At 45.3% G+C, this 13,749-nt stretch overlaps 40 pseudogenes; all 40 read left to right on the plus strand.

The window, feature by feature from the left end:
• The first annotated feature begins 63 nt into the window (after window positions 1-63).
• Window positions 64-182, plus strand: LOC140092439 (5S ribosomal RNA; annotated as a pseudogene).
• A 69-nt stretch (window positions 183-251) lies between these two features.
• Window positions 252-369, plus strand: LOC140092244 (5S ribosomal RNA; annotated as a pseudogene).
• A 70-nt stretch (window positions 370-439) lies between these two features.
• Window positions 440-558, plus strand: LOC140079081 (5S ribosomal RNA; annotated as a pseudogene).
• Window positions 559-1,005: 447 nt separating this feature from the next.
• Window positions 1,006-1,124, plus strand: LOC140079082 (5S ribosomal RNA; annotated as a pseudogene).
• Window positions 1,125-1,382: 258 nt separating this feature from the next.
• LOC140082633 (5S ribosomal RNA) lies at window positions 1,383-1,501 on the plus strand (annotated as a pseudogene).
• A 70-nt stretch (window positions 1,502-1,571) lies between these two features.
• LOC140092441 (5S ribosomal RNA) lies at window positions 1,572-1,690 on the plus strand (annotated as a pseudogene).
• Window positions 1,691-1,759: 69 nt separating this feature from the next.
• Window positions 1,760-1,877, plus strand: LOC140092245 (5S ribosomal RNA; annotated as a pseudogene).
• A 70-nt stretch (window positions 1,878-1,947) lies between these two features.
• Window positions 1,948-2,066, plus strand: LOC140079083 (5S ribosomal RNA; annotated as a pseudogene).
• A 258-nt stretch (window positions 2,067-2,324) lies between these two features.
• LOC140096592 (5S ribosomal RNA) lies at window positions 2,325-2,443 on the plus strand (annotated as a pseudogene).
• Window positions 2,444-2,513: 70 nt separating this feature from the next.
• On the plus strand, window positions 2,514-2,632 carry LOC140097957 (5S ribosomal RNA; annotated as a pseudogene).
• Window positions 2,633-2,702: 70 nt separating this feature from the next.
• On the plus strand, window positions 2,703-2,821 carry LOC140098076 (5S ribosomal RNA; annotated as a pseudogene).
• Window positions 2,822-2,891: 70 nt separating this feature from the next.
• LOC140095549 (5S ribosomal RNA) lies at window positions 2,892-3,010 on the plus strand (annotated as a pseudogene).
• A 70-nt stretch (window positions 3,011-3,080) lies between these two features.
• LOC140097147 (5S ribosomal RNA) lies at window positions 3,081-3,199 on the plus strand (annotated as a pseudogene).
• Window positions 3,200-3,458: 259 nt separating this feature from the next.
• Window positions 3,459-3,577, plus strand: LOC140092590 (5S ribosomal RNA; annotated as a pseudogene).
• A 448-nt stretch (window positions 3,578-4,025) lies between these two features.
• LOC140096514 (5S ribosomal RNA) lies at window positions 4,026-4,144 on the plus strand (annotated as a pseudogene).
• A 259-nt stretch (window positions 4,145-4,403) lies between these two features.
• Window positions 4,404-4,522, plus strand: LOC140079084 (5S ribosomal RNA; annotated as a pseudogene).
• A 258-nt stretch (window positions 4,523-4,780) lies between these two features.
• Window positions 4,781-4,899, plus strand: LOC140082634 (5S ribosomal RNA; annotated as a pseudogene).
• A 70-nt stretch (window positions 4,900-4,969) lies between these two features.
• Window positions 4,970-5,088, plus strand: LOC140092442 (5S ribosomal RNA; annotated as a pseudogene).
• Window positions 5,089-5,157: 69 nt separating this feature from the next.
• Window positions 5,158-5,275, plus strand: LOC140092246 (5S ribosomal RNA; annotated as a pseudogene).
• Window positions 5,276-5,534: 259 nt separating this feature from the next.
• On the plus strand, window positions 5,535-5,653 carry LOC140096593 (5S ribosomal RNA; annotated as a pseudogene).
• A 70-nt stretch (window positions 5,654-5,723) lies between these two features.
• LOC140097958 (5S ribosomal RNA) lies at window positions 5,724-5,842 on the plus strand (annotated as a pseudogene).
• Window positions 5,843-5,912: 70 nt separating this feature from the next.
• LOC140096889 (5S ribosomal RNA) lies at window positions 5,913-6,031 on the plus strand (annotated as a pseudogene).
• A 637-nt stretch (window positions 6,032-6,668) lies between these two features.
• LOC140082635 (5S ribosomal RNA) lies at window positions 6,669-6,787 on the plus strand (annotated as a pseudogene).
• Window positions 6,788-6,857: 70 nt separating this feature from the next.
• Window positions 6,858-6,976, plus strand: LOC140095099 (5S ribosomal RNA; annotated as a pseudogene).
• Window positions 6,977-7,235: 259 nt separating this feature from the next.
• LOC140095343 (5S ribosomal RNA) lies at window positions 7,236-7,354 on the plus strand (annotated as a pseudogene).
• A 637-nt stretch (window positions 7,355-7,991) lies between these two features.
• On the plus strand, window positions 7,992-8,110 carry LOC140098568 (5S ribosomal RNA; annotated as a pseudogene).
• A 70-nt stretch (window positions 8,111-8,180) lies between these two features.
• LOC140090329 (5S ribosomal RNA) lies at window positions 8,181-8,299 on the plus strand (annotated as a pseudogene).
• Window positions 8,300-9,124: 825 nt separating this feature from the next.
• On the plus strand, window positions 9,125-9,243 carry LOC140091180 (5S ribosomal RNA; annotated as a pseudogene).
• Window positions 9,244-9,502: 259 nt separating this feature from the next.
• On the plus strand, window positions 9,503-9,621 carry LOC140094643 (5S ribosomal RNA; annotated as a pseudogene).
• Window positions 9,622-10,069: 448 nt separating this feature from the next.
• Window positions 10,070-10,188, plus strand: LOC140087495 (5S ribosomal RNA; annotated as a pseudogene).
• Window positions 10,189-10,635: 447 nt separating this feature from the next.
• Window positions 10,636-10,754, plus strand: LOC140091257 (5S ribosomal RNA; annotated as a pseudogene).
• Window positions 10,755-10,824: 70 nt separating this feature from the next.
• On the plus strand, window positions 10,825-10,943 carry LOC140082231 (5S ribosomal RNA; annotated as a pseudogene).
• An 824-nt stretch (window positions 10,944-11,767) lies between these two features.
• On the plus strand, window positions 11,768-11,886 carry LOC140079085 (5S ribosomal RNA; annotated as a pseudogene).
• A 258-nt stretch (window positions 11,887-12,144) lies between these two features.
• On the plus strand, window positions 12,145-12,263 carry LOC140082636 (5S ribosomal RNA; annotated as a pseudogene).
• A 70-nt stretch (window positions 12,264-12,333) lies between these two features.
• Window positions 12,334-12,452, plus strand: LOC140092443 (5S ribosomal RNA; annotated as a pseudogene).
• Window positions 12,453-12,521: 69 nt separating this feature from the next.
• Window positions 12,522-12,639, plus strand: LOC140092247 (5S ribosomal RNA; annotated as a pseudogene).
• Window positions 12,640-12,709: 70 nt separating this feature from the next.
• LOC140079087 (5S ribosomal RNA) lies at window positions 12,710-12,828 on the plus strand (annotated as a pseudogene).
• A 258-nt stretch (window positions 12,829-13,086) lies between these two features.
• On the plus strand, window positions 13,087-13,205 carry LOC140096594 (5S ribosomal RNA; annotated as a pseudogene).
• A 70-nt stretch (window positions 13,206-13,275) lies between these two features.
• Window positions 13,276-13,394, plus strand: LOC140097960 (5S ribosomal RNA; annotated as a pseudogene).
• Window positions 13,395-13,464: 70 nt separating this feature from the next.
• Window positions 13,465-13,583, plus strand: LOC140096890 (5S ribosomal RNA; annotated as a pseudogene).
• The last annotated feature ends 166 nt before the right edge of the window (window positions 13,584-13,749 follow it).

Genomic DNA, 13,749 nt, shown 5'->3' on the forward strand with positions numbered 1-13,749 from the left:
ACCTGAAAATTGTGTTAGTTTCTCTATGAGATAGTAAAAGAAGGTTCAAATTGAATAGCTGCTGTCAACGGCAATTCTAAGCTGAATGTGCCTGCTCTCGTCAGATCGCAGCAGCAATGCAACTTAAGGCTTGGCAAGTACCAGCATGGGAGACTGGCTGGGAATTCCAAGTTCCGTTGACCTTTTTGAACCTGAAAATGTGTTAGTTTCTCTATGAGATAGTAAAAGAAGGTTCAAATTGAACAGCTGCTGTCAACGGCCATTCTAAGCTGAATGCGCTGCTCTCGTCAGATCGCAGCAGCAATGCAGCTTAAGGCTTGGCAAGTACCAGCATGGGAGACTGGCTGGGAATCCCAAGTTCCGTTGACCTTTTTGAACCTGAAAATTGTGTTAGTTTCTCTATGAGATAGTAAAAGAAGGTTCAAATTGAACAGCTGCTGTCAACGGCCATTCTAAGCTGAATGTGCCTGCTCTCGTCAGATCGCAGCAGCAATGCAGCTTAAGGCTTGGCAAGTACCAGCATGGGAGACTGGCTGGGAATCCCAAGTTCTGTTGACCTTTTTGAACCTGAAAATGTGTTAGTTTCTCTATGAGATAGTAAAAGAAGGTTCAAATTGAACAGCTGCTGTCAACGGCCATTCTAAGCTGAATGTGCGTGCTCTTGTCAGATCGCAGCAGCAATGCAGCTTAAGGCTTGGCAAGTACCAGCATGGGAGACTGGCTTGGAATCCCAAGTTCTGGTGACCTTTTTGAACCTGAAAATTGTGTTAGTTTCTATATGAGATAGTAGAAGAAGGTTCAAATTGAACAACTGCTGTCAATGGCCATTCTAAGCTGAATGTGCGTGCTCTTGTCAGATCGCAGCAGCGATGCAGCTTAAGGCTTGGCAAGTACCAGCATGGGAGACTGGCTGGGAATCCCAAGTTCTGGTGACTTTTTTGAACCTGAAAATTGTGTTAGTTTCTCTATGAGATAGTAAAAGAAGGTTCAAATTGAACAGCTGCTGTCAACGGCCATTCTAAGCTGAATGTGCCTGCTCTCGTCAGATCGCAGCAGCAATGCAGCTTAAGGCTTGGCAAGTACCAGCATGGGAGACTGGCTGGGAATCCCAAGTTCTGTTGACCTTTTTGAACCTGAAAATGTGTTAGTTTCTCTATGAGATAGTAAAAGAAGGTTCAAATTGAACAGCTGCTGTCATCGGCCATTCTAAGCTGAATGTGCGTGCTCTTGTCAGATCGCAGCAGCGATGCAGCTTAAGGCTTGGCAAGTACCAGCATGGGAGACTGGCTTGGAATCCCAAGTTCTGGTGACCTTTTTGAACCTGAAAATTGTGTTAGTTTCTCTATGAGATAGCAAAAGAAGGTTCAAATTGAACAGCTGCTGTCAATGGCCATTCTAAGCTGAATGTGCCTGCTCTCGTCAGATCGCAGCAGCAATGCAGCTTAAGGCTTGGCAAGTACCAGCATGGGAGACTGGCTGGGAATCCCAAGTTCCGTTGACCTTTTTGAACCTGAAAATTGTGTTAGTTTCTCTATGAGATAGTAAAAGAAGGTTCAAATTGAATAGCTGCTGTCAACGGCAATTCTAAGCTGAATGTGCCTGCTCTCGTCAGATCGCAGCAGCAATGCAACTTAAGGCTTGGCAAGTACCAGCATGGGAGACTGGCTGGGAATTCCAAGTTCCGTTGACCTTTTTGAACCTGAAAATGTGTTAGTTTCTCTATGAGATAGTAAAAGAAGGTTCAAATTGAACAGCTGCTGTCAACGGCCATTCTAAGCTGAATGCGCTGCTCTCGTCAGATCGCAGCAGCAATGCAGCTTAAGGCTTGGCAAGTACCAGCATGGGAGACTGGCTGGGAATCCCAAGTTCCGTTGACCTTTTTGAACCTGAAAATTGTGTTAGTTTCTCTATGAGATAGTAAAAGAAGGTTCAAATTGAACAGCTGCTGTCAACGGCCATTCTAAGCTGAATGTGCCTGCTCTCGTCAGATCGCAGCAGCAATGCAGCTTAAGGCTTGGCAAGTACCAGCATGGGAGACTGGCTGGGAATCCCAAGTTCTGTTGACCTTTTTGAACCTGAAAATGTGTTAGTTTCTCTATGAGATAGTAAAAGAAGGTTCAAATTGAACAGCTGCTGTCAACGGCCATTCTAAGCTGAATGTGCGTGCTCTTGTCAGATCGCAGCAGCAATGCAGCTTAAGGCTTGGCAAGTACCAGCATGGGAGACTGGCTTGGAATCCCAAGTTCTGGTGACCTTTTTGAACCTGAAAATTGTGTTAGTTTCTATATGAGATAGTAGAAGAAGGTTCAAATTGAACAACTGCTGTCAATGGCCATTCTAAGCTGAAGGTGCCTGCTCTAGTCAGATCGCAGCAGCAATGCAGCTTAAGGCTTGGCAAGTACCAGCATGGGAGACTGGCTGGGAATCCCAAGTTCCGTTGACCTTTTTGAACCTGAAAATTGTGTTAGTTTCTCTATGAGATAGTAAAAGAAGGTTCAAATTGAACAGCTGCTGTCAACGGCCATTCTAAGCTGAATGTGCCTGCTCTCGTCAGATCGCAGCAGCAATGCAGCTTAAGGCTTGGCAAGTACCAGCATGGGAGACTGGCTTGGAATCCCAAGTTCTGGTGACCTTTTTGAACCTGAAAATTGTGTTAGTTTCTATATAAGATAGTAGAAGAAGGTTCAAATTGAACAACTGCTGTCAATGGCCATTCTAAGCTGAATGTGCCTGCTCTCGCCAGATCGCAGCAGCAATGCAGCTTAAGGCTTGGCAAGTACCAGCATGGGAGACTGGCTGGGAATCCCAAGTTCTGTTGCCCTTTTTGAACCTGAAAATTGTGTTAGTTTCTCTATGAGATAGCAAAAGAAGGTTCAAATTGAACAGCTGCTGTCAACGGCCATTCTAAGCTGAATGTGCCTGCTCTCGTCAGATCGAAGCAGCAATGCAGCTTAAGGCTTGGCAAGTACCAGCATGGGAGACTGGCTGGGAATCCCAAGTTCTGTTGACCATTTTTAACCTGAAAATTGTGTTAGTTTCTCTATGAGTTAGTAAAAGAAGGTTCAAATTGAACAGCTGCTGTCAACGGCCATTCTAAGCTGAATGTGCGTGCTCTTGTCAGATCGCAGCAGCGATGCAGCTTAAGGCTTGGCAAGTACCAGCATGGGAGACTGGCTGGGAATCCCAAGTTCTGTTGACCATTTTTAACCTGAAAATTGTGTTAGTTTCTCTATGAGATAGTAAAAGAAGGTTCAAATTGAAGAGCTGCTGTCAACGGCCATTCTAAGCTGAATGTGTGTGCTCTTGTCAGATCGCAGCAGCGATGCAGCTTAAGGCTTGGCAAGTTCCAGCATGGGAGACTGGCTGGGAATCCCAAGTTCTGTTGACCTTTTTGAACCTGAAAATTGTGTTAGTTTCTGTATGAGATAGTAAAAGAAGGTTCAAATTGAAAAGCTGCTGTCAACGGCCATTCTAAGCTGAATGTGCCTGCTCTCGTCAGATCGCAGCAGCAATGCAGCTTAAGGCTTTGCAAGTACCAGCATGGGAGACTGGCTGGGAATCCCAAGTTCCGTTGACCTTTTTGAACCTGAAAATTGTGTTAGTTTCTCTATGAGATAGTAAAAGAAGGTTCAAATTGAACAGCTGCCGTCAACGGCCATTCTAAGCTGAATGTGCGTGCTCTTGTCAGATCGCAGCAGCGATGCAGCTTAAGGCTTGGCAAGTACCAGCATGGGAGACTGGCTGGGAATCCCAAGTTCTGGTGACTTTTTTGAACCTGAAAATTGTGTTAGTTTCTCTATGAGATAGTAGAAGAAGGTTCAAATTGAACAACTGCTGTCAACGGCCATTCTAAGCTGAATGTGTGTGCTCTTGTCAGATCGCAGCAGCGATGCAGCTTAAGGCTTGGCAAGTACCAGCATGGGAGACTGGCTGGGAATCCCAAGTTCCGTTGACCTTTTTGAACCTGAAAATTGTGTTAGTTTCTCTATGAGATAGTAAAAGAAGGTTCAAACTGAACAGCTGCTGTCAACGGCCATTCTAAGCTGAATGTGCCTGCTCTCGTCAGATCGCAGCAGAAATGCAGCTTAAGGCTTTGCAAGTACCAGCATGGGAGACTGGCTGGGAATCCCAAGTTCCGTTGACCTTTTTGAACCTGAAAATTGTGTTAGTTTCTCTATGAGATAGTAAAAGAAGGTTCAAATTGAACAGCTGCTGGCAACGGCCATTCTAAGCTGAATGTGCGTGCTCTTGTCAGATCGCAGCAGCGATGCAGCTTAAGGCTTGGCAAGTACCAGCATGGGAGACTGGCTGGGAATCCCAAGTTCTGGTGACTTTTTTGAACCTGAAAATTGTGTTAGTTTCTCTATGAGATAGTAAAAGAAGGTTCAAATTGAACAGCTGCTGTCAACGGCCATTCTAAGCTGAATGTGCCTGCTCTCGTCAGATCGCAGCAGCAATGCAGCTTAAGGCTTGGCAAGTACCAGCATGGGAGACTGGCTGGGAATCCCAAGTTCTGTTGACCTTTTTGAACCTGAAAATGTGTTAGTTTCTCTATGAGATAGTAAAAGAAGGTTCAAATTGAACAGCTGCTGTCATCGGCCATTCTAAGCTGAATGTGCGTGCTCTTGTCAGATCGCAGCAGCGATGCAGCTTAAGGCTTGGCAAGTACCAGCATGGGAGACTGGCTTGGAATCCCAAGTTCTGGTGACCTTTTTGAACCTGAAAATTGTGTTAGTTTCTCTATGAGATAGCAAAAGAAGGTTCAAATTGAACAGCTGCTGTCAATGGCCATTCTAAGCTGAATGTGCCTGCTCTCGTCAGATCGCAGCAGCAATGCAGCTTAAGGCTTGGCAAGTACCAGCATGGGAGACTGGCTGGGAATCCCAAGTTCCGTTGACCTTTTTGAACCTGAAAATTGTGTTAGTTTCTCTATGAGATAGTAAAAGAAGGTTCAAATTGAATAGCTGCTGTCAACGGCAATTCTAAGCTGAATGTGCCTGCTCTCGTCAGATCGCAGCAGCAATGCAACTTAAGGCTTGGCAAGTACCAGCATGGGAGACTGGCTGGGAATTCCAAGTTCCGTTGACCTTTTTGAACCTGAAAATGTGTTAGTTTCTCTATGAGATAGTAAAAGAAGGTTCAAATTGAACAGCTGCTGTCAACGGCCATTCTAAGCTGAATGCGCTGCTCTCGTCAGATCGCAGCAGCAATGCAGCTTAAGGCTTGGCAAGTACCAGCATGGGAGACTGGCTGGGAATCCCAAGTTCCGTTGACCTTTTTGAACCTGAAAATTGTGTTAGTTTCTCTATGAGATAGTAAAAGAAGGTTCAAATTGAACAGCTGCTGTCAACGGCCATTCTAAGCTGAATGTGCGTGCTCTTGTCAGATCGCAGCAGCAATGCAGCTTAAGGCTTGGCAAGTACCAGCATGGGAGACTGGCTTGGAATCCCAAGTTCTGGTGACCTTTTTGAACCTGAAAATTGTGTTAGTTTCTATATGAGATAGTAGAAGAAGGTTCAAATTGAACAACTGCTGTCAATGGCCATTCTAAGCTGAAGGTGCCTGCTCTAGTCAGATCGCAGCAGCAATGCAGCTTAAGGCTTGGCAAGTACCAGCATGGGAGACTGGCTGGGAATCCCAAGTTCCGTTGACCTTTTTGAACCTGAAAATTGTGTTAGTTTCTCTATGAGATAGTAAAAGAAGGTTCAAATTGAACAGCTGCTGTCAACGGCCATTCTAAGCTGAATGTGCCTGCTCTCGTCAGATCGCAGCAGCAATGCAGCTTAAGGCTTGGCAAGTACCAGCATGGGAGACTGGCTTGGAATCCCAAGTTCTGGTGACCTTTTTGAACCTGAAAATTGTGTTAGTTTCTATATAAGATAGTAGAAGAAGGTTCAAATTGAACAACTGCTGTCAATGGCCATTCTAAGCTGAATGTGCCTGCTCTCGCCAGATCGCAGCAGCAATGCAGCTTAAGGCTTGGCAAGTACCAGCATGGGAGACTGGCTGGGAATCCCAAGTTCCGTTGCCCTTTTTGAACCTGAAAATTGTGTTAGTTTCTCTATGAGATAGCAAAAGAAGGTTCAAATTGAACAGCTGCTGTCAACGGCCATTCTAAGCTGAATGTGCCTGCTCTTGTCAGATCGAAGCAGCAATGCAGCTTAAGGCTTGGCAAGTACCAGCATGGGAGACTGGCTGGGAATCCCAAGTTCTGTTGACCTTTATGAACCTGAAAATTGTGTTAGTTTCTCTATGAGATAGTAGAAGAAGGTTCAAATTGAACAACTGCTGTCAACGGCCATTCTAAGCTGAATGTGTGTGCTCTTGTCAGATCGCAGCAGCGATGCAGCTTAAGGCTTGGCAAGTACCAGCATGGGAGACTGGCTGGGAATCCCAAGTTCTGTTGACCTTTTTGAACCTGAAAATTGTGTTAGTTTCTCTATGAGATAGTAAAAGAAGGTTCAAATTGAACAGCTGCTGTCAACGGCCATTCTAAGCTGAATGTGCGTGCTCTCGTCAGATCGCAGCAGCAATGCAGCTTAAGGCTTGGCAAGTACCAGCATGGGAGACTGGCTTGGAATCCCAAGTTCTGGTGACCTTTTTGAACCTGAAAATTGTGTTAGTTTCTATATGAGATAGTAGAAGAAGGTTCAAATTGAACAACTGCTGTCAATGGCCATTCTAAGCTGAATGTGCCTGCTCTCGTCAGATCGCAGCAGCAATGCAGCTTAAGGCTTGGCAAGTACCAGCATGGGAGACTGGCTGGGAATCCCAAGTTCCGTTGACCTTTTTGAACCTGAAAATTGTGTTAGTTTCTCTATGAGATAGCAAAAGAAGGTTCAAATTGAACAGCTGCTTTCAACGGCCATTCTAAGCTGAATGTGCCTGCTCTCGTCAGATCGCAGCAGCGATGCAGCTTAAGGCTTGGCAAGTTCCAGCATGGGAGACTGGCTGGGAATCCCAAGTTCCGTTGACCTTTTTGAACCTGAAAATTGTGTTAGTTTCTCTATGAGATAGTAAAAGAAGGTTCAAATTGAACAGCTGCTGTCAACGGCCATTCTAAGCTGAATGTGCGTGCTCTTGTCAGATCGCAGCAGCGATGCAGCTTAAGGCTTGGCAAGTTCCAGCATGGGAGACTGGCTGGGAATCCCAAGTTCTGTTGACCTTTTTGAACTTGAAAATTGTTTTAGTTTCTCTATGAGATAGTAAAAGAAGGTTCAATTTGAAACGCTGCTGTCAACGGCCATTCTAAGCTGAATGTGCCTGCTCTTGTCAGATCGCAGCAGCAATGCAGCTTAAGGCTTGGCAAGTACCAGCATGGGAGACTGGCTGGGAATCCCAAGTTCCGTCGACCTTTTTGAACCTGAAAATTGTGTTAGTTTCTCTATGAGATAGTAAAAGAAGGTTCAAATTGAACAGCTGCTGTCAACGGCCATTCTAAGCTGAATGTGCGTGCTCTTGTGAGATCGCAGCAGCGATGCAGCTTAAGGCTTGGCAAGTACCAGCATGGGAGACTGGCTGGGAATCCCAAGTTCTGGTGACTTTTTTGAACCTGAAAATTGTGTTAGTTTCTCTATGAGATAGTAGAAGAAGGTTCAAATTGAACAACTGCTGTCAACGGCCATTCTAAGCTGAATGTGCGTGCTCTTGTCAGATCGCAGCAGCGATGCAGCTTAAGGCTTGGCAAGTACCAGCATGGGAGACTGGCTGGGAATCCCAAGTTCTGGTGACTTTTTTGAACCTGAAAATTGTGTTAGTTTCTCTATGAGATAGTAGAAGAAGGTTCAAATTGAACAACTGCTGTCAACGGCCATTCTAAGCTGAATGTGCGTGCTCTTGTCAGATCGCAGCAGCGATGCAGCTTAAGGCTTGGCAAGTACCAGCATGGGAGACTGGCTGGGAATCCCAAGTTCTGTTAACCTTTTTGAACCTGAAAATTGTGTTAGTTTCTCTATGAGATAGTAAAAGAAGGTTCAAATTGAACAGCTGCTGTCAACGGCCATTCTAAGCTGAATGTGCGTGCTCTCGTCAGATCGTAGCAGCAATGCAGCTTAAGGCTTGGCAAGTACCAGCATGGGAGACTGGCTGGGAATCCCAAGTTCCGTTGTCCTTTTTGAACCTGAAAATTGTGTTAGTTTCTCTATGAGATAGTAAAAGAAGGTTCAAATTGAACAACTGCTGTCAACGGCCATTCTAAGCTGAATGTGCCTGCTCTCGTCAGATCGCAGCAGCAATGCAGCTTAAGTCTTGGCAAGTACCAGCATGGGAGACTGGCTGGGAATCCCAAGTTCTGTTGACCTTTTTGAACCTGAAAATGTGTTAGTTTCTCTATGAGATAGTAAAAGAAGGTTCAAATTGAACAGCTGCTGTCAACGGCCATTCTAAGCTGAATGTGCGTGCTCTTGTCAGATCGCAGCAGCAATGCAGCTTAAGGCTTGGCAAGTACCAGCATGGGAGACTGGCTTGGAATCCCAAGTTCTGGTGACCTTTTTGAACCTGAAAATTGTGTTAGTTTCTCTATGAGATAGCAAAAGAAGGTTCAAATTGAACAGCTGCTGTCAACGGCCATTCTAAGCTGAATGTGCCTGCTCTTGTCAGATTGCAGCAGCAATGCAGCTTAAGGCTTGGCAAGTACCAGCATGGGAGACTGGCTTGGAATCCCAACTTCTGGTGACCTTTTTGAACCTGAAAATTGTGTTAGTTTCTATATAAGATGGTAGAAGAAGGTTCAAATTGAACAACTGCTGTCAATGACCATTCTAAGCTGAATGTGCCTGCTCTCGACAGATCGCAGCAGCAATGCAGCTTAAGGCTTGGCAAGTACCAGCATGGGAGACTGGCTGGGAATCCCAAGTTCCGTTGCCCTTTTTGAACCTGAAAATTGTGTTAGTTTCTCTATGAGATAGTAAAAGAAGGTTCAAATTGAACAGCTGCTGTCAACGGCCATTCTAAGCTGAATGTGCGTGCTCTTGCCAGATCGCAGCAGCGATGCAGCTTAAGGCTTGGCAAGTACCAGCATGGGAGACTGGCTTGGAATCCCAAGTTCTGGTGACCTTTTTGAACCTGAAAATTGTGTTAGTTTCTATATGAGATAGTAGAAGAAGGTTCAAATTGAACAACTGCTGTCAATGGCCATTCTAAGCTGAATGTGCCTGCTCTCGTCAGATCGCAGCAGCAATGCAGCTTAAGGTTTGGCAAGTACCAGCATGGGAGACTGGCTGGGAATCCCAAGTTCCGTTGACCTTTTTGAACCTGAAAATTGTGTTAGTTTCTCTATGAGATAGTAAAAGAAGGTTCAAATTGAACAGCTGCTGTCAACGGCCATTCTAAGCTGAATGTGCGTGCTCTTGTCAGATCGCAGCAGCGATGCAGCTTAAGGCTTGGCAAGTTCCAGCATGGGAGACTGGCTGGGAATCCCAAGTTCTGTTGACCTTTTTGAACTTGAAAATTGTTTTAGTTTCTCTATGAGATAGTAAAAGAAGGTTCAATTTGAAATGCTGCTGTCAACGGCCATTCTAAGCTGAATGTGCCTGCTCTTGTCAGATCGCAGCAGCAATGCAGCTTAAGGCTTGGCATGTACCAGCATGGGAGACTGGCTGGGAATCCCAAGTTCCGTTGACCTTTTTGAACCTGAAAATTGTGTTAGTTTCTCTATGAGATAGTAAAAGAAGGTTCAAATTGAACAGCTGGTGTCAACGGCCATTCTAAGCTGAATGTGCGTGCTCTTGTCAGATCGCAGCAGCGATGCAGCTTAAGGCTTGGCAAGTACCAGCATGGGAGACTGGCTGGGAATCCCAAGTTCTGGTGACTTTTTTGAACCTGAAAATTGTGTTAGTTTCTCTATGAGATAGTAAAAGAAGGTTCAAATTGAACAACTGCTGTCAACGGCCATTCTAAGCTGACTGTGTGTGCTCTTGTCAGATCGCAGCAGCGATGCAGCTTAAGGCTTGGCAAGTACCAGCATGGGAGACTGGCTGGGAATCCCAAGTTCTGTTGACCTTTTTGAACCTGAAAATTGTGTTAGTTTCTCTATGAGATAGTAAAAGAAGGTTCAAATTGAACAGCTGCTGTCAATGGCCATTCTAAGCTGAATGTGCCTGCTCTCGTCAGATCGCAGCAGAAATGCAGCTTAAGGCTTGGCAAGTACCAGCATGGGAGACTGGCTGGGAATCCCAAGTTCCGTTGACCTTTTTGAACCTGAAAATTGTGTTAGTTTCTGTATGAGATAGTAAAAGAAGGTTCAAATTGAAAAGCTGCTGTCAACGGCCATTCTAAGCTGAATGTGCGTGCTCTTGTCAGATCGCAGCAGCGATGCAGCTTAAGGCTTGGCAAGTACCAGCATGGGAGACTGGCTGGGAATCCCAAGTTCTGGTGACCTTTTTGAACCTGAAAATTGTGTTAGTTTCTCTATGAGATAGTAGAAGAAGGTTCAAATTGAACAACTGCTGTCAACGGCCATTCTAAGCTAAATGTGTGTGCTCTTTTCAGATCGCAGCAGCGATGCAGCTTAAGGCTTGGCAAGTACCAGCATGGGAGACTGGCTGGGAATCCCAAGTTCCGTTGACCTTTTTGAACCTGAAAATGTGTTAGTTTCTCTATGAGATAGTAAAAGAAGGTTCAAATTGAACAGCTGCTGTCAACGGCCATTCTAAGCTGAATGTGCCTGCTCTCGTCAGATCGCAGCAGCAATGCAGCTTAAGGCTTGGCAAGTACCAGCATGGGAGACTGGCTGGGAATCCCAAGTTCCGTTGACCTTTTTGAACCTGAAAATTGTGTTAGTTTCTCTATGAGATAGTAAAAGAAGGTTCAAATTGAACAGCTGCTGTCAACGGCCATTCTAAGCTGAATATGCCTGCTCTCGTCAGATCGCAGCAGCAATGCAGCTTAAGGCTTGGCAAGTACCAGCATGGGAGACTGGCTGGGAATCCCAAGTTCTGTTGACCTTTTTGAACCTGAAAATGTGTTAGTTTCTCTATGAGATAGTAAAAGAAGGTTCAAATTGAACAGCTGCTGTCAACGGCCATTCTAAGCTGAATGTGCGTGCTCTTGTCAGATCGCAGCAGCGATGCAGCTTAAGGCTTGGCAAGTACCAGCATGGGAGACTGGCTGGGAATCCCAAGTTCTGGTGACCTTTTTGAACCTGAAAATTGTGTTAGTTTCTCTATGAGATAGCAAAAGAAGGTTCAAATTGAACAGCTGCTGTCAACGGCCATTCTAAGCTGAATGTGCCTGCTCTTGTCAGATTGCAGCAGCAATTCAGCTTAAGGCTTGGCAAGTACCAGCATGGGAGACTGGCTGGAATCCCAAGTTCTGGTGACTTTTTTGAACCTGAAAATTGTGTTAGTTTCTCTATGAGATAGAAGAAGAAGGTTCAAATTGAACAACTGCTGTCAACGGCCATTCTAAGCTGAATGTGTGTGCTCTTGTCAGATCGCAGCAGCGATGCAGCTTAAGGCTTGGCAAGTACCAGCATGGGAGACTGGCTGGGAATCCCAAGTTCCGTTGACCTTTTTGAACCTGAAAATTGTGTTAGTTTCTCTATGAGATAGTAAAAGAAGGTTCAAATTGAACAGCTGCTGGCAACGGCCATTCTAAGCTGAATGTGCGTGCTCTTGTCAGATCGCAGCAGCGATGCAGCTTAAGGCTTGGCAAGTACCAGCATGGGAGACTGGCTGGGAATCCCAAGTTCTGGTGACTTTTTTGAACCTGAAAATTGTGTTAGTTTCTCTATGAGATAGTAAAAGAAGGTTCAAATTGAACAGCTGCTGTCAACGGCCATTCTAAGCTGAATGTGCCTGCTCTCGTCAGATCGCAGCAGCAATGCAGCTTAAGGCTTGGCAAGTACCAGCATGGGAGACTGGCTGGGAATCCCAAGTTCTGTTGACCTTTTTGAACCTGAAAATGTGTTAGTTTCTCTATGAGATAGTAAAAGAAGGTTCAAATTGAACAGCTGCTGTCATCGGCCATTCTAAGCTGAATGTGCGTGCTCTTGTCAGATCGCAGCAGCGATGCAGCTTAAGGCTTGGCAAGTACCAGCATGGGAGACTGGCTTGGAATCCCAAGTTCTGGTGACCTTTTTGAACCTGAAAATTGTGTTAGTTTCTCTATGAGATAGCAAAAGAAGGTTCAAATTGAACAGCTGCTGTCAATGGCCATTCTAAGCTGAATGTGCCTGCTCTCGTCAGATCGCAGCAGCAATGCAGCTTAAGGCTTGGCAAGTACCAGCATGGGAGACTGGCTGGGAATCCCAAGTTCCGTTGACCTTTTTGAACCTGAAAATTGTGTTAGTTTCTCTATGAGATAGTAAAAGAAGGTTCAAATTGAATAGCTGCTGTCAACGGCAATTCTAAGCTGAATGTGCCTGCTCTCGTCAGATCGCAGCAGCAATGCAACTTAAGGCTTGGCAAGTACCAGCATGGGAGACTGGCTGGGAATTCCAAGTTCCGTTGACCTTTTTGAACCTGAAAATGTGTTACTTTCTCTATGAGATAGTAAAAGAAGGTTCAAATTGAACAGCTGCTGTCAACGGCCATTCTAAGCTGAATGCGCTGCTCTCGTCAGATCGCAGCAGCAATGCAGCTTAAGGCTTGGCAAGTACCAGCATGGGAGACTGGCTGGGAATCCCAAGTTCCGTTGACCTTTTTGAACCTGAAAATTGTGTTAGTTTCTCTATGAGATAGTAAAAGAAGGTTCAAATTGAACAGCTGCTGTCAACGGCCATTCTAAGCTGAATGTGCCTGCTCTCGTCAGATCGCAGCAGCAATGCAGCTTAAGGCTTGGCAAGTACCAGCATGGGAGACTGGCTGGGAATCCCAAGTTCTGTTGACCTTTTTGAACCTGAAAATGTGTTAGTTTCTCTATGAGATAGTAAAAGAAGGTTCAAATTGAACAGCTGCTGTCAACGGCCATTCTAAGCTGAATGTGCGTGCTCTTGTCAGATCGCAGCAGCAATGCAGCTTAAGGCTTGGCAAGTACCAGCATGGGAGACTGGCTTGGAATCCCAAGTTCTGGTGACCTTTTTGAACCTGAAAATTGTGTTAGTTTCTATATGAGATAGTAGAAGAAGGTTCAAATTGAACAACTGCTGTCAATGGCCATTCTAAGCTGAAGGTGCCTGCTCTAGTCAGATCGCAGCAGCAATGCAGCTTAAGGCTTGGCAAGTACCAGCATGGGAGACTGGCTGGGAATCCCAAGTTCCGTTGACCTTTTTGAACCTGAAAATTGTGTTAGTTTCTCTATGAGATAGTAAAAGAAGGTTCAAATTGAACAGCTGCTGTCAACGGCCATTCTAAGCTGAATGTGCCTGCTCTCGTCAGATCGCAGCAGCAATGCAGCTTAAGGCTTGGCAAGTACCAGCATGGGAGACTGGCTTGGAATCCCAAGTTCTGGTGACCTTTTTGAACCTGAAAATTGTGTTAGTTTCTATATAAGATAGTAGAAGAAGGTTCAAATTGAACAACTGCTGTCAATGGCCATTCTAAGCTGAATGTGCCTGCTCTCGCCAGATCGCAGCAGCAATGCAGCTTAAGGCTTGGCAAGTACCAGCATGGGAGACTGGCTGGGAATCCCAAGTTCCGTTGCCCTTTTTGAACCTGAAAATTGTGTTAGTTTCTCTATGAGATAGCAAAAGAAGGTTCAAATTGAACAGCTGCTGTCAACGGCCATTCTAAGCTGAATGTGCCTGCTCTTGTCAGATCGAAGCAGCAATGCAGCTTAAGGCTTGGCAAGTACCAGCATGGGAGACTGGCT

This window comes from Engystomops pustulosus, chromosome 9 (assembly GCF_040894005.1).
Source record: "Engystomops pustulosus chromosome 9, aEngPut4.maternal, whole genome shotgun sequence".
Taxonomy (NCBI): Eukaryota; Metazoa; Chordata; class Amphibia; order Anura; family Leptodactylidae; genus Engystomops; species Engystomops pustulosus.